Consider the following 23,763-nt stretch of genomic DNA (forward strand, 5'->3'; position numbering starts at 1 on the left):
TGGAGTCTCGCTCTGTGGCCCAGGCTGGAGTGCAGTGGCACAATCTCGGCTCACTGCAAGCTCTGCCTCCCAGGTTCATGCCATTCTCCTGCCTCAGCCTCCCAAGTAGCTGGGACCACAGGCACCTGCCACCACGCCCGGCTAATTTTTTCTATTTTTTAGTAGAGACGGGGTTTCACCATGCTAGCCAAGATGGTCTCGATCTCCTGACCTCGTGACCTGCCCGTCTCGGCCTCCCAAAGTGTTGGGATTACAGGTGTGAGCCACCGGGCCCGGCCTGTTTATTTTGAAATATACGTATTATAATTTGTTTACATGGAAACAGGTTTAAAAATGGAAGGAAAATTTCTAAAATGTTCATAGTTATGCTCTCTAGATGACAGGATTATATTATGTTTATTCCATTTCTTTATATTTTTCTGTTTTCTAGTATTATTTTAAATATGGGTACTTAGATTCCTAAAAAAAACTAAATACAAAGTAATTTTATCATTTCGTTTAGCTATGTAGCAGGAACATCTAAACAATTATTGCTGGCTATTCATAGTTTATAGACTGATTTACCCAATCGCTGAAGGGCACCATGATTTCTTGACAGTAAGCCCCTTGCCTGCAATAGAGGAGGGGGGCCTTAACCACGAGATGTTTCTCCCCAAATCACACAGCAAATGGGGGGCAGTAATCGAACTCTTTACAGCACAGGGCACTGGAACACACAGGATGAAAGGTTAGGCAATCAGAACTCCTCTGGATTGATTAGTTTTGTCATTCTTCTCCCGGCCTTGCTAACGTCTCAGAAATGGATGCACTTTCCTGGGTCATAGGGAGGGCTGGGGAAAGGAGAAGATGAATCTCAAAGTATTGCAGGGAGTGAAGCATGTTGAAATTACAAAGTCAAACAAACTTGCCTTTCAGATGATGACAAGGCGGGTAATTAATTCACATGGGACTTTGAGTTCTGGATTTGTTTTTCTCTTATGTGAATCTGGGTTTGTTTTGGTGAAGTAAGTAATAATTTTGTGTCGTTTTCCCCAGCTACAGAGCTAGGTCACATGACCCAAAGTTTTACCAAAAGCAGCACTTTTATTCTGTAAAGTTGCCAAGGCAACACCAGCTGCTTATGACATCATGTGACTGAGGGGACACAGACTGATTTTAGAAGCCTAAAATTATCACTCAATCTGCTCACCAAAATTCTGAAACAGCCAAGACGGCCCCAAGCCCAAGGAAAAGCTTCAGAAACACTGTTCTGTGAAAATGATGATGGCAATGAATTATGCATTGTTCTCTAAAGTCTGGTACCACGGCCTCAAATCACATACTAAAAACATACTCAAGATCAACATAAGCTGGGCATGCAGGACTCACCTGCTAATCTGTTTTCAATTAAAGTTTTCCCATCACCATAATGGATAAAAGTAATTTTTAGCTTTCGTTAAATGAATTTAAGATTTAAAATCTATTTTTATGTACATCAAAATTACATCTCAAATTATTCTAATTCAAGATATACCAAAGAGAAAAATTAGGAAGAACATTTTGTTTTTCTATTATAATATATAATTATACAGTAATTAGAGATGTATTCGCATAATTGTTTCAATATTTTTATAATAATAAGCAACAGTCCGTGGACCATACTAAAAGTCTAAATTTTATGGGTTCCCAGAAAGGATTAACTACATAGACAGATTCAAGAGAACCATAATATAATTTGGAATTGATCATTTTTCAGGCATTCAGAAGCAGGGAAACTGGTCTCAACCTTACATTATCCCCTCCCAAAAAAACAACTAAATTAGAATGGAAAGTAAAAATTGGGCTAACTGGATTATGTTGCCCAGGGTTCACCCCTTTTTGCTCTCAAAAAACTCACTCTTAAATAAAGATGGTTGCATTGCAATTTATACTTCTACTGGCAAAATGAGTGATATTATTCCTAAAGGAAAATATCCAGAATATAAATACTTCTTGTAAAAAGAAATACTTCCCTGATCTTTGTAGTTCACTTCACAATCATTAATAGATGATCCCCTACTAAGTGCAGGCCAGTGTGCACTATACTAGGTTCTATGGAAATACCGAGGTGGATTAAATGTCATCCTTTCCTCCAAGGAGATAAAATAAAGACACACGTAACTAAACGAAGATATAAATAACTAAAACTAAAAGCAAAAGAGCCATGGGAACACAGAAGAAGCAAAGATCCCTTGTGGCTGGAAGGACCGGGGGACTTCACAGAAAAGTAGGCATTTTGAAATTGAGCCTTGAAGGATGGGTAAGTCTTTAAGAAGTTGATTAGGGAAGGTCATGCTAAGAAGAAAACAGCTTGGGCAAAGATCAAAGGAGGTAAGGGGAGAGCTTGGTTGGGAGGCAAATATATTTAGGAAACTGATGGGGTATAAGAGTAAAACATAGATTGGGACCACATCCTAGCAGAAGCTGCTACCATTCTGAGGAGACTGGACTTGATTCTGATAACAGAAGGAAGTCACTGAAGATTTTAGGCAGAAGAATGACATGTATTGTAGGAAGATGTATTTGGGGACTGTCCATTGAATGAAGGGTGACACAGGAGCAGGTTGCATTGAAATTCTATCAGGTGCCCTTGGAAACAATGGTGGTAAGAGGCAATGCGGATGGGAGCCGGGCGAGGAGAACGAGCAAACAGATGGACGTAAGGCACACGTGAGGGCGTGATTGGCAAGACGGGGTAGCCAGCTGCATGTGCGTGGGCGGAAGGGAGTATTTAGAGACAGTCCCTTGAAATGTGTTCTCAGAAGTAGAATTGCTAATTTAAACGCAATTTGATCTAAATCAAAATGTCTTCACCTGATATATAAAATCAATCTCTCCCATTTCTAATTTTGGGATATCTGATAGGAAAGAACAAAGGATCATGAAATTTCATGTAGTGCCCTTCACCATTATATCATCCTCTCTTTTTCTGCTTTTCTCATGTGAAGTAATTAAGCGCTAAAAGCAGGAAGGTAAACTGAGGCTGGTGCCAAATGAACTGTTGTGCCAGAGAGGTGATTAGACACTAGAGGGAAGTCTATGAGGGGCACATGTTTCCCCATCTTCTGTTTCGGAGCATGGGTCTCTGGTTTCTACACCCAGTTCTGACAGCACACAACACTGACAAAGATTCTTTCCTTGACCAAACTCCTGCCAGGCTCCTCGGAGCCTTCCTCTTGATGAGGCCTCAACCTCGGCCTATAAAGGGATTGAACATACACTAACACAGTTTCTAACCGCTTGAGGCTATTAGGATGATCTAGACTGCCTTCTTGAGGAAACTCATGGCTGCCAAAGCAGTGGACTGTTTGTTCCAGCCATCACCTGAAGATAGAGACCCTGTCTCCTAGCCTCTGTGCGAGGGTAGGAGCCTGACTTCGATAAGTGCCAGTTAGCAAACCCAGAGGGGTTTCACATGGACTAACTCCAAAGCCCCTTCCTGCTTTTTGTAATTGTTCACTTCCCTGACCCTACTGAGGCCCCACACTGCCCTATCCATATGCCTTCAATTCTCCCTTTAAAATACCCAGTCACCTCCGAATAAACCAAAGCTGAGGTCAGTTCACATGGGACTCTTTTCCCAGTTGCAATAGTGGACCACAGGTTACAATCTGCTCTTGCCACTTCAACCCAGCATCCAGCTTTGGTTATCTTTGACAACATCTGTCTGAGGCTTTGCCTTGACCTCCCCTGTCCATAGTGCCTCAGGCCCATCCACCAATGCCCCAGAGTCATGGGAAAAAGCCATAGCAATGAACTCTGATTCAACACACTCAGACCTAGATGGTGGAATTATCAGTGTGTGTCTCAAAAAAAAAAAAAAAAAAAAAAAAAAGAAACAAAAAAGCACTCTAGTGCTTAAACAAAGTGAACAGATTTTCTTGATTGAAGATTTTCTCAGAGCCTTTATAGTGCTATTATACTCTGTGAATTTCCAAAAGGGAGATACAGTACATACTACTTTCCAAATTTGTTTGACTATAAAACCCTTTTTCTCAGGACTTTTTGAAGGTCTATGGATTGATAGGAAAAATGTTAGGAACACTGTGCCCCACATCACCGCTTCCTCCTCCCTTCTACCCAACACGTTCTCCTGTTCTATCAATCCCTCCAAAATGCTGAAGTTCACTCACCAGCAAAGCACTATGCTGGCATTTTTTAAACTAAATAAGCAGGTGGTCACTGCTTTCTGTCCTGTTTATATCTCTTTTGTAAACCCAGATTAATGAATCTTTAGCCTTCAAACCACTTTCCTAACAGAACCTTTATTCTGCAAATTGTTCTCTAGTAAACACATGCGTATTTAGAAAGATGTATACAGCATGTATCAAGAACAGCATATGTTGGCCGGGCGCGGTGGCTCACGCCTGTAATCCCAGCACTCTGGGAGGCCGAGGCGGGCAGATCACCAGGTCAGGAGATCGAGACCATCCTGACTAACACGGTGAAACCCCATCTCTACTAAAAAAATACAAAAAATTAGCCACGCATGGTGGCAGGTGCCTGTAGTCCCAGCTACTCGGGAGGCTGAGGCTGGAGAAAGGCATGAACCCGGAAGGCAGAGCTTGCAGTGAGCCGAGATTGCGCCACTGCACTCCAGCCTGGGCGACAGAGTGAGACTCCATCTCAAAAAAAAAAAAAAATACAAAAAAAATTAGCCGGGCGTGGTGGCGGGTGCCTGTAGTCCCAGCTACTTGGGAGGCTGAGGCAGGAGAATGGCGTGAACCCTGGACGCGGAGCTTGCAGTGAGCCAAGATCACGTCACTGCACTCCAGCCTGGGTGACAGAGCGAGAATCCATCAAAAAAAAAAAAAGAAAGAACAGCATATGTTTATATGTTTTACACTAAAGCTGAATCCACCTCAAGATCATCAGCCATTCATTATGAACAGGTAAGTAAAAAAGGTAAACCAAATATTAAATATCACTGGAAGCAAAAATATGTAATAATCTGGGTTTAAGCTAAACTGCAGACCTTATGGCTCACAATGTAGACTTCTGAAAATGAGAACCTGAAAATGAAAAGCCATTTTAACACATTATTTAGTAAGTTAGTTTTCAGAAACTAAGATGTACACTTCCTTAGCAGTCAGTAAACATATTTTTCCTTATGAAACAAGGCTATAAATGGCTAGTGTGGATAAAATGAAAGCATTTGGTAAAGTCTGTCTCTCTCTTGGGATTTCTGTTTAACTGAGGAATACATTATATTCAGATATTTCCTGAGACATAAATACCATCTTGATTAAGACATAAAGTTTCCTGGTTACACATCATGGAAATGGACTTTTGACTCAGACCATCACCAGTGATGGCCAATGTGTTTAGGGCAAAGCTTTGTTTGCAGAAAGAGCCATAATTTGAGTATAAATTATGCGTTGAAGTCACCACTCCAATTTGCCTATTTTTTGTTAGAAACTTTATGTGAAATTTGAGGTTGAGGGATAGGGGTTAGAGTTGGCATCTTAGGCTGGTTTCCCGCAGTGCACCCACAACAAGGCTGCTGTGGACAAAGGCCTCAGAATCTGGCTTCCCAGAGTGTGGGTGGAGCTGAGCTACAAGTGCATGCCCAATACCAAGTGGGGTCCACCAAGCTTCTGTAACTAGAACCCTATGTAGACAAACCCCTCAGCTTCCAGAGACTAAATGCTAGAAAGCTTAAGCATTCCATGAAATAAAACCAGCAACTGTAGCTTGGAAAGTAATACAGGCAAAAGCTCAAGAATAGAGATCATAATGTGTCCTAATGGGTCAACTCATAGCTCCAGCTCTTGGATTCTGTGGAACAGGATAGATTTCTATGAGCTGGAAGGCACTGCTGAAAGGTAGAGATGGAGAAGGAATGGGAATGACCTGGAAAATGGAGAACCCAAGAGGGCTTGGATCCGGAAAAGGATTGCCCAGTAATCCAGGCCTTCCCAAGGAGATAGTTTGCTTCTCTCCTTTTCCAGAGTCCATCATGACCAGAAGCTCTCCTGTTAGCTACTATGCCCTGCTCCTCTTTCCTTATCATTGTCTATGTCCTGAGCACAACCATTGTTGGCTCCTTTTTTTTTTTTTTTTTTTTGAGACGGAGTCTTGCTCTGTCATCCAGGCTGGAATGCAGTGGCGCAATCTTGGCTCACTGCAACCTCCACCTCCCAGTTTCAAGTGATTCTCCTGCCTCAGCCTCCCAAGTAGCTGGGATTACAGGTCCCCACCACCATAACCGGCTAATTTTTGTATTTTTTAGTAGAGACAGGGTTTTACCATGTTGGCCAGGCTGGTCTCGAACTCCTGACCTCGTGATCTGCCCGCTTCGGCCTCCCAAAGTTCTGGGATTACAGGCGTGAGCAACCGCACCCAGCCCACTGTTGGCTTTTGACTACCACGAATTCTGGCTGGGGAGTTCCTGAAGGTGTCAGAGGTTGTCACAGATCAGTCTTCCCTCCTTCTGATCATAGAGTGATGGTTCCACCATTCTCCCAGCTCATGACCTAGAAGTGAATTCCAGAGTTTCCAACTCCTTCTTTTCCAAATATAATTACCCGTAAAACTTTGAAACTCTCCTCATTGTCCTTCATACCCACAAGGCATACCACTTCCTGTGCTCCCAATCTTTCTTGGGATAGTCTAGTGTGATAAGCTCCCAACCTACTGCTTATCACACTAGACTCTGAGACTTGTGAGATCAAGCCCATGTCTAATTCGTCTTTTTAATTCTGGCTCCTGGAACAGGGCCTGACTCATGGTTGACTTAGGGATGTTTGGTTGAAGAAGTATGATCCGGCCAACTTTTCTGCTGCATGTGTTTCCTCCCTTGCTTTATATTCCAGCCAACACCTTCATCATCTTTCAGCTAGACACTCAATAATATAATGATTAATGTTCAGATAGAGAATGCTGTGAAGGAAATAATGTATAATAAGAAGATCGAAGCAAGAGGTGGAAGGGAGGTACCATTTTAGATGAAATAGTCAAAGATGACTCTGAGGAGATGACATGTGAGCAGAGATACAAATAATGAAAAGAAGAGAGGCATGTGGTCATCTGGCTGGGGAGGCATTCCAGAGGGAAACAAGAGGAAAGTTAAGGTCCCTGAGGTAAGGATGAGTATGTCCTGTTTCAGAAAGAGCAGGAAGGCCAGCCTGGCTACAGTATGGTAAACCGGAGGAAGAGGAACAGATAAGGCTAAAAAAGTAAGCAGGGTCTAGATCCTGTCCTTGTAGGTATGTCAGGAAATTTGGATCTTAAGTGTAATGAGAATCCACAGCATGGTTTTAATTAGGGAACTTAAGTCATCTAAGTTACTTACTTCAAAAAGTCACTCTAGATGCTTTCTACAGAATGGATTAAAGGGGACAAGAATGGAGAAAGACCTGTTAGGGAGTGTATGCAGAAATTTAGGAGAGGTGATTATGGATTGCTCTTGGGAAGAAAGAGTGGAAAGAGAAGTGGTTGGCTAAAAACTAAATTTCCAAAGAAATTTATTAAAAAAAAATAAATTTTACAAGACCAAAAATGTGTTAGTAGATTGGATATGGGGGATGAGGAAACCAGAAGAACCAGGGAGGACTCCCACGCCTTAGGTCTTGGGTAAAAGGTGGGGCCATTAGGCCATTACCTGAGATGGAGAAGACTAGGGGAGGGGCATTTTTTACAAGGTGAATGGGGTAAGAAGCCAATGGAAGGAAAATCTATTTAGGATAAAGTGAAAGTGTCACGTGGGCAATTAGATAGCATGCATCTGGAGCTTAGAGAACAGCTCGGAGAAGGCCTCAGAATGTAAATTTTTGAGCTGATAGTGTATAGAAGGTATTGAAATCCATAGAGCTAGAAGAGTTCAATGCAACATGTTTTAGAGTCATGATCTGTTCTTTGGCCATGAGCCACTCAGGCCATAGTGCATTAATGGGATTATTTTTACACCTTAGAACATTTTGTCTTTTACACCTACCTCATAATCCTTTTAAAAAATTATTAAACTTTAAGGAACACTTGGAGAAAATGGGATAAAAGCAAGAGGAGCAAGAACCTCAGGAATTCATGAGGCCTTTATTGAGACAACACCAGAATGCACTGTCTACTGCAAAAAGAAGCAACCAAAGTTGTAGAAATTCTCTAACAGGTGTGGCTCAGGCCAAATTGTCTTGGCAGTAGCAACAACAGCAATGACCAAGGAAACAATGCCAATAATTCAAAGCCAGGGACAAGCCAAGCAGATGCTCTAGAGCCTCTGCATCTACCAATCTCTTAGTCTAGGAATATCCAGTTTCCCTAGACCTTCTCCATCCAGACCCTTGGGAATTTTCAGCAGCAGAATTTATTCTCTTCAACCACAGCCAGGCCTGGGATGCCCCATTTCAAGCACTCCACCAGGGGTTCTGGCACCCATGGACTTCATTTTAGAGTCTGAATGTTTCCTTGAGTCCAAAGTGCACCCTTTACTGCAGACCCCTTTAGGGACTCCCATATCTCTCCCTACTGTTCCCTGCCATAATACTTTGGCCCCAAGGTGGGACTGACTTTCTGGATGAGAAACATCAGAGCATGGAGACATTTCTGAATTTACAGAAGAGTCAGTCCTCTGAAATGTCCTGCGGATACCTTAGGGAAATCACAAAAAACACTATGACAACAGAATATGTTTCTGAGACTCATTCATGTTGTTGGCAAAAGCTATAATTCATTCATATTTATCTCTGTAGAAATAAAATTCTACAGCGAGAAACAGAGAGAAATTCTGTTCTTTAAAGTCCATCAGAATTATCTGAAAGGCTTCTTAAAAAGTAAGTTCTGAGTTCTGAGCCCCACTCTTAGAGTTCTGATTCACGGGGTCTGAAGTGAGATTCAAGAACTTGCATTTCTGACAAGTTCCCAGGTGATGCTGATGTTTCTGGTACATGGTCCATGCTTTAAGAACAACTTCTATAGAGTGTTTCATTATGTGACAGTACAACAACTTATTCATTTTATTACTGATGTTACTTTGTTTTCAATTGGGGGCTATTATAGTGTTTCCATGAATATCCTTGTATATGTCCTTTGGTTCACACATGTAACACATTTCTGTTGGGTCCTCGAGAATTGTTGGGTTGTATATGTTCAACTTTGATAGATACTACCAATGGGTTTTCCAAAATCGTTTAATTCATTTTCATTCCCACAGGCAAAAAATATTTGAAAGTTTCTGAAACTCAAGATTCCTACCAACATTTAGGCTTGTGCAACTTTTACATTTTTGCCAGTCTGGTGACTGCATGTGTAATTTTCATTGTGGTTTTAATTTTTCATTTCCCTGATGACTAATGAGGTGGAGGCCTTTAATATGTTTATAGGACATTAGAATTTCTTTTTATATGCAGTGCCTCTTTAAGTTTTTTAACCCATTTTTCTAACTGACTTGAATGGGTTCTTTATACATTTCAGATACTAGGTCTTTGTCAGTTATATGTGTTGTGAACATTTTCTCCCATTGTGTAGCTTGTCTTTTCACTCTTTACAGTATCTTTTTATGAATAGCATTTCTTGATTTTAATGGAGCCTATTTCAGTGTTTCTCAGACTCCCCGTGGTAAGGGACCTATTTTTTTTCCATATCAATTGAGGACTGATATTTTTGAAAATACAAAAAAAAATGCTTAATGTAAACATGAAAAAAATTAAAGGCATTCAAAAACCTTAAGCATTTTATTTTCAAGTAATGTGTTCAAGAGACCTATCCCTAAGCCTCACCCAATTTTCTGACAATCCTGTGCTCGAGAATAAAACTCAGGCATCAGAGTGGAGATGTTGACATTTGTACTTAACAATTAACTCAAACAAAAGAATGACAAACTACCAAGTATTTTCATTGCAGGATAAAAGTTACAATAGACATCCTTACCTTGGTCCCCTACTCTTTAATTTCCTCTCACTCTGTTCTTGACCTTCATTCTATTTCTGTCCCCATTCATAAGCCTCTATCTTCCTTGAAGAACATAGATGGTTAATGTCATGATGTGGTAAATGTACCTGTACACATGATACTTAGTAATAAAAAAAATTTAAGGTTTTAAAGTACTGTCAAAATTTCCTCACAATTTTTTTCTTAAATCTGAGACAAAATGTCATGTTGACCAGGTGAGTGTTATACTCACAGTACAGCTTGATTTTAGCAGAGCATTTAAAAACTCTTCACTAAGATATAATTACAGATAAAATAGTGCATTAAGAGCAGGAAGATTGCACTGTTAGGTCATAGAAAAGGGAATATTTGAGCAATATTATTATATAAAAAGAAATTAAGATGTGATGGCTGACTTAATTGATGTTACCTTTATATTCTCCTTTGTTAAAGGGACTTCAAAGAATGATTTTGTGGTTCATGGCTTCTGCATCTATCTCCCCCTGACTGTGAGCTTCTTGAGGACAGGAATTATTTCTTAGTCACCTTTGTAGTAGATTTTTTTAATAGACAATCTTTAACAGATTATGACATTTTCTTCTATTTCTAATTTGTTAAAAGTTGGCCATGGGAGAGCAAAGCAAGATCTCAGAATAGGACTATCCAGTGATCGTCCCCACCAGAAACATCAGTTTGAACAACTATCCACACATAAAAATACCTTTATAAGAGCTAAGGAAGCCAGATGAGAAATCATAGTGCCTGGTGATAGCATAATAATTTTAAAAGATGCATTAAAGATACAGGAAGAACAATTTTACAGTATCCACATCACCCCCCCTCCATATCTAGGCAGCACAGCAGAGAAAGACATATCATTCACTTGGAGAAGGAGAGGAAAGTAAACACAAAACTTTGCCTTGGACACCAAGACCAGCCCTGCCATGGTAAAACCCAGCACCAGGCAGTCCCTATAGCCCCTATCTCTAGGCCAGTGACAGAGCCTATAGATCCACTCCAACACAGGATAGGAACCTATAGCCGCTGCAAGATAAACTCAAGTCCTGGCTTGCATCAACACTAGCCAACTACAGTGGCCCAGGGCTCTGAATAACCCACAGTAACAGGCAGGCCTTAGCAGCCAAGGACTACAGATATGCCCCAGTGTTGCACTAGTCTCAGTGGCTGTAGGCTTTGGGTGTGCTCAGTGTGTGCCAGCCTTGGCAGCCACTTGATTCTAGCCCAGCAGTGCACTTGGCATGGCAGTCCAGGTCTTAGGGCAACCCCCTAGCACAGCAACAGCTACCGCAGTCATGGGCTTAGGGACTACACCAGATAATCTGCCCAGAATCTCTGAAGAAGCTTACTGCTAAAGGACATTCCCAGATAAAGCCAGACTGTGAAGACTGGAATAAATACCTACTTAAATGCACAGAAATCTATACATAACTGCAAGGAACAACCAGGGAAAGGTGACCTCACCAAATAGACAAAATAAGGTGCCAGTGACTGACCCTAAAGAGATGGAGATGTGTTAATTGCTTGGCAAAGAATTTAAAATCACGATTTTAAAGATGCTACTGAACATCAAAAAATACAGAGAAACAACTCAATGAAATTAATAAAGCAATAAGTGACTAGAATGAGAAACTTAATAAAGAGATTAAAATAATTTTAAAAAATCAAACAGAAATCCTGGAACTAAAAAATACAGTGAACAAGATGGAAAATGCAATTGCACCAACAGTAGAACTGATCAAGCAAAAGGAAGAATCTATAAACTTGAAAACAGGTTATTTGGAAATATATAGTCAGAAGAGAAAAAGAATTAAACAGAAGAAAGTTTATGGGATTTATGGGGTAGCATCAAAAGAGCAAATATACAGGTCATTGTGTTCAAGAGGGAGTAAGAAAGGATAAAGGAGTAGAAATCTTATTTAAAGAAATAATACCAGAAGACTTTTCAAATCTGGAGAAAGATATGAATATCCAGGAACATAAAGGTCAAACACCTCCCATCAGATTTAATCCAATTATCTAAGACATATTATAACTAAAAGGTCAAAGATCAAAGAAAAAGAGAGGATCCTGAAAGTAACAACAGAAAATAAGCAAATAACATATAAGGGAGTTCCAATCCTCCTAACAGCAGCAGAAACTGGACATGCCAGGAGACAGTAGGATATTATGTTTAAAGTGTTAAAGGAAAAAAAAACCTGCCAACCAAAAATACTGTACCCAGCCAAGCTATCCTTCAGAAATGAAGGAGAGATAAAGATGTTTCTAGACAAACAAAAGCTGAGGAAGTCCATCACTACCACACCTGTCTTAGAAGAAACCCTAAAGGTAGTCTTCAAACTGAAATAAAAGGTTGCTGATGAGTAACATGGAAACATCTGAAAGTATAGAACTCACTGGTAAAAGTAACTACACAATCAAATTCAGAATACCCTAATATTGTAATGATGGTGTGTAAATCACTTAAATTTTTAGTATAAAGGTTGAAAGACAAAAATTATTAAAAAACAAAAATGATTATAATTATTGAGAGATATGCAATATAAAAAGATGTAAACTGTGTCATCAAAAATTCAAATGGAGAGTGGGGTTAAAGTGTAGAAGATTTGTTTTTTGCAGTCAGTTGTTATCAGCTTAAAATAACCTACTGTAAGATGTTTTTGTAAGCTTTGTTGTAATCACAAAGCAAAACCAGTAATAGATACACTAAAAGTAAAAAGCAAGGAATCAAACATACTACTAGAGAAAATCATTTAGCCACAAAGGAAGACAGTAACAACAGAAGAAATCATTTACAAAATAACTAGAAAACAACTCAATGACAGTAGTAAGTCCTTACCTATCAATAAGTACCTTGAATATAAATGGATTAAATTCTCAAATCAAAAGACATAGAGTGGCTGAATGAATTTTTTTAAAAAGACCCATATAGGTGCTGCCTACAAAAGACTCACTTCACCTGTAAGTGGACACACACAGACTGAAAGTGAAGGAATGAAAAAAGATATTTGATACGAATGGAAACCAAAAGAGCAAAAGAGTAGAAGGAGCTATACTTATATCAGCTAAGTAGATTTTAAGTTATTTGTAAAAAGAGACAAAGAAGGTCAGTATATAATGATAAAGGAGTCAATTCAGCAAGAGGATATGACATTGTAACTACTGCACCCAACATCAGAGCACCTAGATATATAAAGCAAACATTACTTTGAAGGGAGAGACAGACTGTAATACAATAATAGTAGGGGTCTTCAACACTCCCATTTTAGCAATGAAAAGATCATCTGACAGAAAATCAACAAAGAAATATCAGATTTAAACTGCACTCTAGACCAAATAGACCTAACAGACATATACAGAACATTCCATCCAACAGCTGCAGAATACACATTCTTCACAACAGCACATGGAACATTCTCCAAGATAGATCATATGTTAGGATCACAAAACAAGTCTTAACAAATTTAAGAAGACTGAAATCAAATATCAGGTATTCTTTCTGACTACAATGGTATAAAACTAAAAATCAATAATAGAAGGAACTCTTAAAAATTAACAAATACATGGAAATTAAACAACATGCTCCTAGAAAAACAATAGGTCAATGAGGAAATTCAAAGGAAAATTTTTTAATATCTTGAGACTAATGAAAATGGAAACACAGTGTATCAAAACTTGTGGCATGCAGCATAAGCAGTTCTATGAGGAAAGTTTATAGCAACAAATGCCAACATCAAAAAGGAAGATCTCATACAGCCTAACATTGCACCACAAGGAACTAGAAAAATATGGACAAACTAACCCAAAATTAGTAGAAGGAATAATATAATAAAAATCAGAGCAGAAGTAAATGAAATAGAGAATAGAAAAAATAATACAAAAGATAAGTGAAGACTTGGGTGTTTTTTTGAAGATTAACAAAATGAACAAACCTTTAGCTAGGCTGAGAATAAAAGAAGACTCAAATAAATAAGAGATGAAAAAAGAAACATTACAATTGATACTACAGAAATACAACAGATTGTAAGAGACTATTATGAACAATTATATGCCAACAAAATGGGTAACTTAGAAAAAATGGATAAATTCTTGGACACATACAACCTCCTACAATTGAATTATGAAGATACAGATCTGAACAGAACAATAACAAGTAAGGAGATTGAATCAATAATAAAATGTCTCCCATCAAAGAAAAGCCCAGAACCTGATTGTTTCACTGATGAATTCTACCAAATATTTAAAGAAAAGCTAATATAAATTATTCTCAAACTCTTCCCAAAACCTGAAGAAGAGGCCCTTCTTCCAAAGTCATTTTTTTTTTTTTGAGACAGAGTCTTGCTCTATTGCCCAGGCTGGAGTGCAATGGCATGATATCAGCTCACTGCAAGCTCCGCCTCCCGGGTTCAAGTGATTCTCCTGCCTCAGCCTCCTGAGTAGCTGGGATTACCGGCATGCGCCACTATGCCCAGATAATTTTGTATTTTTAGTAGAGACAGGGTTTCTCCATGTTGATCAGACTGGTCTCGAACTCCTGATCTCAGGTGATCCACCCGCCTTGGCCTCCAAAAGTTCTGGGATTACAGGCTTGAGCCACTGCACCTGGCCCCAAAGTCATTTTATAAGGACAGCACCCTAACAACAAAACCAGACAAGGATACACACACACACACACACACACACACACACACACACACACACACACAAAAACTACAGGCCAATATCCCTGATGAACATAGAAGCAAAAATCCCCAGCAACATGTTAGAAAATCAAATTCAACAAGAAATTAAAAAGATCACTCATCATGATTAAGTGTGATTTATCCCAGGGATATAAGGATGGTTCAATAAATGTAATACATCACATTAATAGAGCGAAGGACAAAAACTATAAGATCATTTCAATAGATGCAGAAAAAGCATGTGACAAAATGCAACCATTTCTTCACGACAAAAATTCTCAACAAGTTAGGTATAGGAATGTACCTCAATGCAATAAACGTCATGTATGACAAACCCACAGCTAACATAATACTGAATGGGGAAAATTTGAAACCTTTTTTTCTAAGACCTGGAACAACACAAGAATGCCCACTTTTCTCCACTTCTATTCAACATAGTACTGGAAATCCCAGCCAGAGCAATTAGGCAAGAGAAAGAATTAAAAAGGCATTCAAATTGGAAAACAGGAAATCAAATTGTTCCTCACTGCAGACAGCATGATCATATATCTAGAAAACCCTAAAGACTCTACCAAAAAAACTGTTAGAACTAATAAACAACTTCAATAAAGTTGCAGAATGCAAAATTAATACACAATAATTAGTAATGTTTCTATACTCTAATAGTGGACTCTCTGAAAAAGAAATCAAGAAAACAATTCCACTTAAAATGGCTCCAAAAAAAGATACCTAGAAATAAACTTAACCAAGGAAATTGAAAGTTATCTACAATGAAAACTGTAAAACACTGATGAAAGAAATTGAAAAGGATACAAATAGATTTAACAATATTCATTGGAAGAATTAATATTGTTAAAATGTCCACACTACCCCCAAAGCAGTCTACAGATTCCGTGCAATTCTTGTCAAAATACCTATGGCATTCTTTTAAAAAAAAGAAAAAAAATTCTAAAATTCACAGGGAACCACAAAAGACCCCAAATACCCACAGCAATCTTGAATAAGAAGAACAAAGGTGGAGACATTGCACTCCTAACTTCAAAATATGCTGCAAGGCTATAGTAACCAAAACAGTATGGTACTGGCATAAAAACAGAGACAGAATAAAGAGCCCAGAAAGAAATCCAAACTTTTACAGCCAACTGATTTTCACAAAGGTGCCAAGAACACACAATGGGGAAAAGACAATCCCTTTAATAAATAGCATTGGGAAAACTGGATATACATATGTGGAATAAAATTAGACCCTTATTTCTTAACATATACAAATACCAACTCCAAATTGGATTAAAGACTTAAATAGGCTGAACGCAGTGGTTGATGCCTGTAATCTCAGCACTTTGGGAGGCCAAGGCAGGGGGACCACCTGAGGTCAGCAGTTGGAGACCAGCCTGGCCAACATGGCAAAACCCTGTCTCTACTAAAAATGCACAAATTAGCCAGGCATGGTCATTTACACCTGTAATCCTAGCTACTCAGGAGGGTGAGGCAGGAGAATTGCTTGAACCTGGGAGGAGGAAGCTTCAGTGAGTCAAGATTGCGCCACTGCACTCCAGCCTGGGTGACAAAGCGAAACTCTGTCTCAAACTGAAAAAAACTTAATTATAAGACCTGAAACTATAGAACTACTAGAAGAAAACACGGGAAAACTCCATGAAATTGTTCTGGGCAATGATTTTTTAAATATGGCCTCAAAAACAGAGGCAACAAAACCAAAAATAGACAAATGGGATAGCATGAAACTAAAAACTTCTGCACCACAAAGAAAACAATCAACAGAGTAAAGAGACAACCTACAGAAGGAGAGAAAATATCTGGAAACTATACATCTGATAAGGGGTTAATATCCAAAATATTTAAGGAACTCAGACAAGTCAATAGCAAGAAAACAAATAAGCTGATTTTAAAAATAGGCAAAAGACATGAATAGACGTTTTTCAAAAGAAGACATACAAATGGCCAACAGGCATATGAAAAAGTCTCAATATCACTAATCATCAGGAAAATGCAAATTAACCACAAGGAGAGATCACCTCACTCCTGTTTGAATGGCTGTTGTCGAGCTGGGTGCAGTGGCTCACGCCTGTAATCCCAGCACTTTGGAAGGTCGAGGCTGAGGTCAGGAGTTCAAGACCAGCCTGGCCAACATGGTGAAACCCTGTCTCTACTAAAAACACACACACACACAAAAATAGCCAGGTGTGGTGGTGGGTGCCTGTAATCCCAGCTACTCAGGAGGCTGAGGCATAATTGCTTGAACCCAGGAGGCGGAGGTTACAGTGAGCCGAGAGCATGCCACTGCACTCCAGCTGTGCAACAGAGTGAGACTCTGTCTCAAACAAAGAAAAAAAAAAGAATGGTTGTTGTCAGAAAGACGAAAGATAACATGTTGGCAAGGATGTAGAAAAAAGGAAACTTTACACGCTATTGGTGGAGATTGAAATTTGTATAGCCATTATGGAAAACAGTATGGCAGTTCCTCAAAAACTTAAAAATAGAACTGTCAGTCATATGACTTGCACTTTTTTATTATTACATATTCATCTTCTTTGTCTCTAATAATGTTTTTTACTTGAAAATCTATTTTGTCTGATATGGCTACACCTGTACATGGTTTGTCTGATATAACTATACCTGGTTAATATTTACCTGGAATATCTTTTTCCATTCTTTTACTTTCAACTTTATATTTTAAGTGTGTCTCTTATAAGCAAAAAATGGCTAATCTTTTATTTTATATATATATATAGTTGTGTTTTTGAGATAGGCTCTCACTCTGTCACCCAGGCTGGAGCACAGTGGCACAATCACAGCTTACTGCAGCCTGGACCTCCAATCCTCCTCCCACCTCAGCTTTCCAAGCATCTGGGACTACATGCATGCAGCTCCACACATCTGGCTAATTTTTTCGTTTTTTGTAGAGAGGAGGTCTTGCTATGTTGCCCAGATTGGTCTTAAACTCCTGAGTTCAAGGGATCCTCCCATCTTGGCCTCTCAAAGTGCTGGGATTGCAGGTGTGAGCCACCGTGCCTGGCCTAATCTGTCTTTAAAATTTCATGTGACAGTATTTACTTTTAACTGGATAATCGATTCCATTCACATATATTGGGATAAATGGTGAGTTAAGATTTATTTTATTTTGTAATTTCTATTTTTTTTTTGCATTTTGATTTTCTTTTGTTTAACTATTATTATCATTCCTTTCTTCCATTCTTGTGGATTAATTTTATTTTTTACTTTATTTTTTCCTTTAGTTTGAAAGCTTTGCACTCAATTTCTATTCTTTTGATGACTACTCTAGAAATTGTAACATACACATATAATTTAGTAAAATCTTATGATACTAAATACTCACCTCTTGAACAGATCAAGGACTTTAGTGTACTTTAACTCCGATTAATCCCATTGGTAGTTTAGCTTTATCTTGTCTTCATTTAAATTAGTTGTTATTTTTGTTAAATGGCTAATGTTTGTTTTGCCCTGACCAGTCTTAATTCCTGCATTTTCTTGCTTTGGGCATCTGAAGAGTACTCCTACTTTCTTGCTAATTTAGCACTTAAATAATTTTTAAATATAGCATATGAGATGTATTGCAGCAGAAGGCTTTTATGGATGTATCCAGGATACCAAACTACTTGGAATGGACATCTCCTATTCATCTTTGTAATCCTTTTGTCTCATTCACTGTCTGGTATGTAGTGGGTGCTTAATTAATCATCATAGAATGAAGAGAAAAAGAGTTTTAACCTGTGGGCTTGAGAAACTAGCTACCACTGATGGAAACAGGGATGCTTAGTAGCAAAAATAAACCGGGCTTAAACCAGAAGGTTCTAGATGTATTGAGTTTGAAGTTGACTGTGGGATTTCCAAGTAGCATTGTCCGACTGGAAGTTAAAGATATTATAAAATCTTACATTTGGAACCTAAATAGTCATAATGTCCAAATAAGTACCCACCACAGGATTCCTAATGATAAAGATCATTACAGCCTATACCTTAACACTAAAAAAATACAGTCTGCACCCATTAATGCTAGAGTTGGACATCTCTAACCTTAGAAAATTCTACATTAAGTATCAAAATCTATCCTATTTAGGTTTAAACTCTTTTTTATCTGACTTCTAAATTAGTGCAGGTTGTGTCAACTCTCTTTTCCTGGTGATAATTCTTCAATGTGAGTTCTCACTGACCTACTCCACTAGGGGCTCTCTTTATACCCTCCCATCTTTTCTAGAACCTTCCATTTATACAAACAAATATTCACCAGCTGGTGATGTTAACATTGAAAGCAGGAGCAATTTCACTAATGGCGGCTTATATACATAAGTGGCTTATGTATGTACCCTATATATGTGGGCTGACAGAGTCACTCATTTAATGCAGATCCTCTTACTAAAGCCTAGCAATTCAGGATTGAGGAAGCCTTACCTTGTAGCTGAAAGAGGTAGTTGAACCTGAGAGAATATTGACATAGCTTGGACCTATCTTCAAAAAGTCTTAGGGAAATTCTTGAACAGCATATCATTGACATGTGCAAATCCCTCTATAATTTACTATAAGTTTTCATGTGCATTACTTTACGAGGGAAGTATAATCATGATCCATGGTGTGCAGATGAAGAAAATTTAGAGTGTAGATGACCCAAGGTCCCAAAGCATGAGGAAAAAACCTAGAACTTTAATCCAAATCTTCTAGTTGTCCACATCATTACTCACCCATTTAAGGTTGTTAGAGTAGCTAGAGTCATTCCAAGAAGATGGCTTTAGATCTTTGGGCCTCATTTCAAGGACAAGGATGACACCACTCTCCTCCTACCTGTCCATACCTTGACCCCCTTAATGAAAGCTATTCTTTCTCCCATCTGTGGTAAGCAGATAATACCTCCAAAGATGTCCATGCCCTAAACCTGTGAACATATTACCTAACATGGCAAAAGAGAATTAGGTTACAGATGCAATCAGAGTTGCTAATCAGATGATTTTGAGATGAGGAGATTATTCTGGATTATCCAGATGGGCCCACTCTAATCATATGAGTCCTTAAAAGTGGAAGAAAAAGCTGAAGAGAAACCTGCAAAATGACAGCATGAAAAAGACTCAACCCACCCAAGCTGGATTCAAACATGGAAGAAGGAAGCCACAAATCAAGGAATACAGGTGGCTTCTAGAAGCTGGAAAAAGCAAGGAAATGAATTCTCCCCCTAGAGCCTCCAGAAAGGAACACAGCCCTGGCGACACTTAGATTTTAGCCCAGTGTGGTCAAAAGCCCAGTGTCAGACGTCTGACCTACGGGACTGTAAGACAATCAATTTGTATCATTGTAAGCCACTGTTGTAATTAGAAAATAATATGCCACCTCTTAACGTTAGTCTTCCTAAAGATTATTTGACCTTCAAATTTTATAGTTACTTAGGAACACTTTTAAGATTTCAAAAATAACTACAAGCTGATGCCTCCAAAATCAACATCTTTAGCCCTGACATTCTTCCCAAGCTTCAAATGTCTACATCCAACTACTTATGGGGTATTTCCGCTTCCATGCCCCATGTTTCCACAAACTCAGTGCATCTTGATGGAACTCACCTTCATTCCTTCCAATTCTGCTCCTCCTTGTGTCATATATTCCCTTATCTGAATTAGGGGCTGTCTACCTACACCAGAAACTCAGGAGTCCTCTTTCATGGACCCCTCAATTCTCCCTCTCTCCCACCAGTCAGTTGGTCACTACGTGCTCTTTATTTTACCTCCGAAGTTAGTTTTTCCTCTGCTGTCCATCCCAGCGACTTACCACCGTCCTAGTTCTCACCCTCAGTATCCTTATTGTAACCTTCCTTTCTCTGATCTCTTCGCCTTTCAACTGGTCCTCCTGAAATCCAGCCTCCACAGAGTTGAAAGTGATACACCTAAAGTTTAAATCTGACCAAATCAGTCTCCTATTTAAAAATGTTCAGGTTGGGTGCAGTGGCTCATGCCTATAATCCCAGCACTTTGGGAGGCTGAGATGGGAGGCTCCCTTGAGCCCAGGAGCTGAAGACCAGCCTAAGCAACATAAGAAGACTCTATCACTAAAATAAATAAATAAATAAGCAAGCTGGGCGTGGTGGTGGTAGTCCTAGATACTCAGGAGGCTGAGGTGGGAGGATTGTTTCAGCCCTGGAGGTCGAGGCTGCAGTGTGCCATGACCACAGCAATGTACTCCAGCCTGGGTGACAGAGTGCTCAAAAGAATAAAAAATAAAGAAATAAAATTAAAATTAAAATGTCCAAAGGCCACACTTCTTCACATGGCCTTTTTGCAAGACGTCTCCTGGCCTGGCCTCCCACTCTCACTCCCAGGGCCATCTCTTGCTATTCTCTGCTGTCCTTCCTCCCTGCCCTTAGCCCCTCTGCTATGTGAAATGGCTATGTAGCATGTTAGAGCTGTGAAAGTAATTTTGAAAATAGTATCTCATTTCTCAAAATAACTAACAAGAGAGGTAGAAAAAAAACCTTGTATTCTCATTTTACAAATTAAAAGGCTGAAGTTCAAAAAAGCTAGCTGATTGCTGAGGGCATACAGCCAGGAGGAAGTGGAAGAAGACAAGAATCCCCTCCCTCCCCATACCTTTGGGCATACTGGCCAGTGCTTGTTCTAACTGTTTTAAATGACAGCGTAAGAAAGCGGACTCTACCAATTAGAATATGAAGGCAGAGGCTGGCGCGGTGGCTCATGCCTGTAATCCCAGCACTTTGGGAGGCCAAGGCAGGTGGATCACTTGAGGCCGGGAGTTGGACACCAGCCTGGCCAACTTGGTGAAATCCCGTGTGTACTAAAAACACAAAATTAGTCAGGTGCAGTGGCATGTGCCTGTAATCCCAATTACTCAGGAGGCTGAGGCAGGAGAATCACTTGAACCCAGAAGGCCGTGGTTGCAGTGAGCCAAGATCACGCCTCTGCACTCCAGCCTGGGCTACAGAGTGAGACTCTGTCTCAAAAAAAAAAAAAAGAATATGAAGGCAGAGAATGAGGGGAGTGTGAGTGAAAACAAAACAGAGAATAGCACGTTGAAGGTTTGTTTGGTTTTTGTGTTTTTGAAACACTGTGATTATTCCTCACTGTCCAGTTCTAAATGTTTGTTCAAGCATCCAGACGTCTTAAAAGACAGATGCTACAGCCTGCCGAACTTTTAGTCCCTTGAAGATGAAAACTTCTGCTTCCTGAAACTCTCAATTACCAAAAATAATTGTGTGGTGCTGAATAAATCCTCACTGATGCAGTCAGCACTTGGGCACGGCAGTGTATTAGATCTCATAGAATAAGAACGATTACACCAAATGTGCTACTACCAAGTCCTTTCTCAATAGCTTCTACTAGAAAATATACATCCTTATTTTCTACTCCTTATTTCAAGATAAAAAGTAGAGCACATTAATAAATGGTCTTACACAAAGTAATACTTATTACATGATCTAGCCAAATGTCCCTGTCAGCGTCCCCCAGACGACCTTTGTCTACCCCAGGAATTCCGGGCTCTTTTGTGTACTTTTAGCTGTCACAGAGTCCTCTTCAAGACTTTAACTCTTCCTCTCTCCTGACACACCAAGAGTCTTTAATTCTCATCCTAAAAGCAATGAATTTAGCATCAGATTGACAATTGTGCAATTCCAGAAACCCCGTCCATCCCTTTGTCAGTGCAGCCATGCATCTTTCGGGGCACCTCACATCTCATCTATCAGAAATAAGTCACTGTCCCCAACACCCCCAGGGCCTCCTACAGCCTCTGCCTCCGTGCCACAGCAGTGACTTAATCTTCTTCTTCCCGCCCTCTAAGCCAGAGTCATACCCAAAGGCCACACGTTCCTGTCCCACCCCTGAGGCCCAGGCAGTCTCCTCTCTCTTCCAGTTTCGTGGCTCTCCCGTTTTAACCACTGCTGGAATCTCATCTTCCAGATTCAAATCTCGGAGGCAGTCAGGTAGCCCTAATGGGGCTGCTGAGGAAAGTTTAAGTGTGCACCATTATATGTCTACCATCACACCCTGCAGCTCCTCCTCAGCAACGACTCCGTCCATCCCCATTGCTCATGGAGGTTCCCATGTCTGGAAAGACTGAGCCAGCAAGTAGAGATGTCATCGATGCAGCCTCTCCATGAGGAGGTGACAGGTGTACTCTCATCTTTTCCCTATCCTCTTTTTATCCTCAGAGGACTGGATTCAGCCTTGGGTCCCTGTCCTCTGGGTTCCTTCACCTTAGTCACAATGAATGCTCTTGAATAGAGTAGGAAACAAATGGTGATCACCATCTCATATTTTCTGCCAGGCAGAAAAACTTCATGACAGTTTTACAGGATTCAAACACCCTTTCCCATGGGGTTAGAAATTTCTAAGTGTGCCCTTTTCATGGGCTTAGAAAATTCTTTTTTTTTTCAGTTTTTCCTATGATTTTATTTTTTTCATTCAACCATAATAATATGATATCCAAAGTTTGTCTTAACTGGTGGGTCTGTAAACACAGGCTTATCTATCCCACTTACAGGCAAGGCAAATGCTGCTTCTTGAAATGGTCCCTCCATTGACCCTCTGATCATCTAACCCAAGTCTCCCTCTCGCCTGGCTTTATCTTCACTATATTGTGTGGCCACTCCATTGCATCTCATTCCAGACTTTAACTTTTCCATGGCTTTCATGATTTTGCCAAGTTTTTCACATAGAATGTGTCTGACCTTTACTTCATTGCCACCACCTTTGGGACCTTGAGCCTTCTTGTCAGCGCTGTCACTCCCAGAGGCTGCTCCCCCTTTTCCCCCTTTTCCAGAACCACTTTCTCCTTTGAGCGGCATCTTGGAAAGTTGCTGTTGAACCATCCAGGCTGAGAAATTTCTAACCCCATGGAAAGGGTGTTCTAATCCTGTGAAAATGTCACTTGAATCTGAAACATAAAATTGTCATATTTTCCAGGCTCAGTAAAGATGTCATCACAACAAAGTCTTCCAGAATCTACCTCTGAATCCCCCTAACACATCTCTCCTCTCTTCTTTCACTTACTAGAACCAAGAGTATCTTCAACCGGAACAGTATTAATTGTGGGAGCCTCCCGCTGAGACGGAGGCATAATTGGAAGAAAGAGAAAGTAAAAAAGACATTGCTGGTTGCAGAGAAGTTGCTCCTGAAGGGGTTCTGTGGACTGCTTGACTGCCCCTACATAT

The 23,763-nt window shown here is 39.8% G+C and overlaps 1 pseudogene; it reads right to left on the reverse strand.

The window, feature by feature from the left end:
* Positions 1-23,001: 23,001 nt before the first annotated feature.
* LOC129014328 (peptidyl-prolyl cis-trans isomerase NIMA-interacting 4-like) lies at positions 23,002-23,418 on the reverse strand (annotated as a pseudogene).
* Between the last annotated feature and the right edge of the window lie 345 nt (positions 23,419-23,763).

The sequence above is a fragment of the Pongo pygmaeus genome, chromosome 16 (genome assembly GCF_028885625.2).
Source record: "Pongo pygmaeus isolate AG05252 chromosome 16, NHGRI_mPonPyg2-v2.0_pri, whole genome shotgun sequence".
Taxonomy (NCBI): domain Eukaryota; kingdom Metazoa; phylum Chordata; class Mammalia; order Primates; family Hominidae; genus Pongo; species Pongo pygmaeus.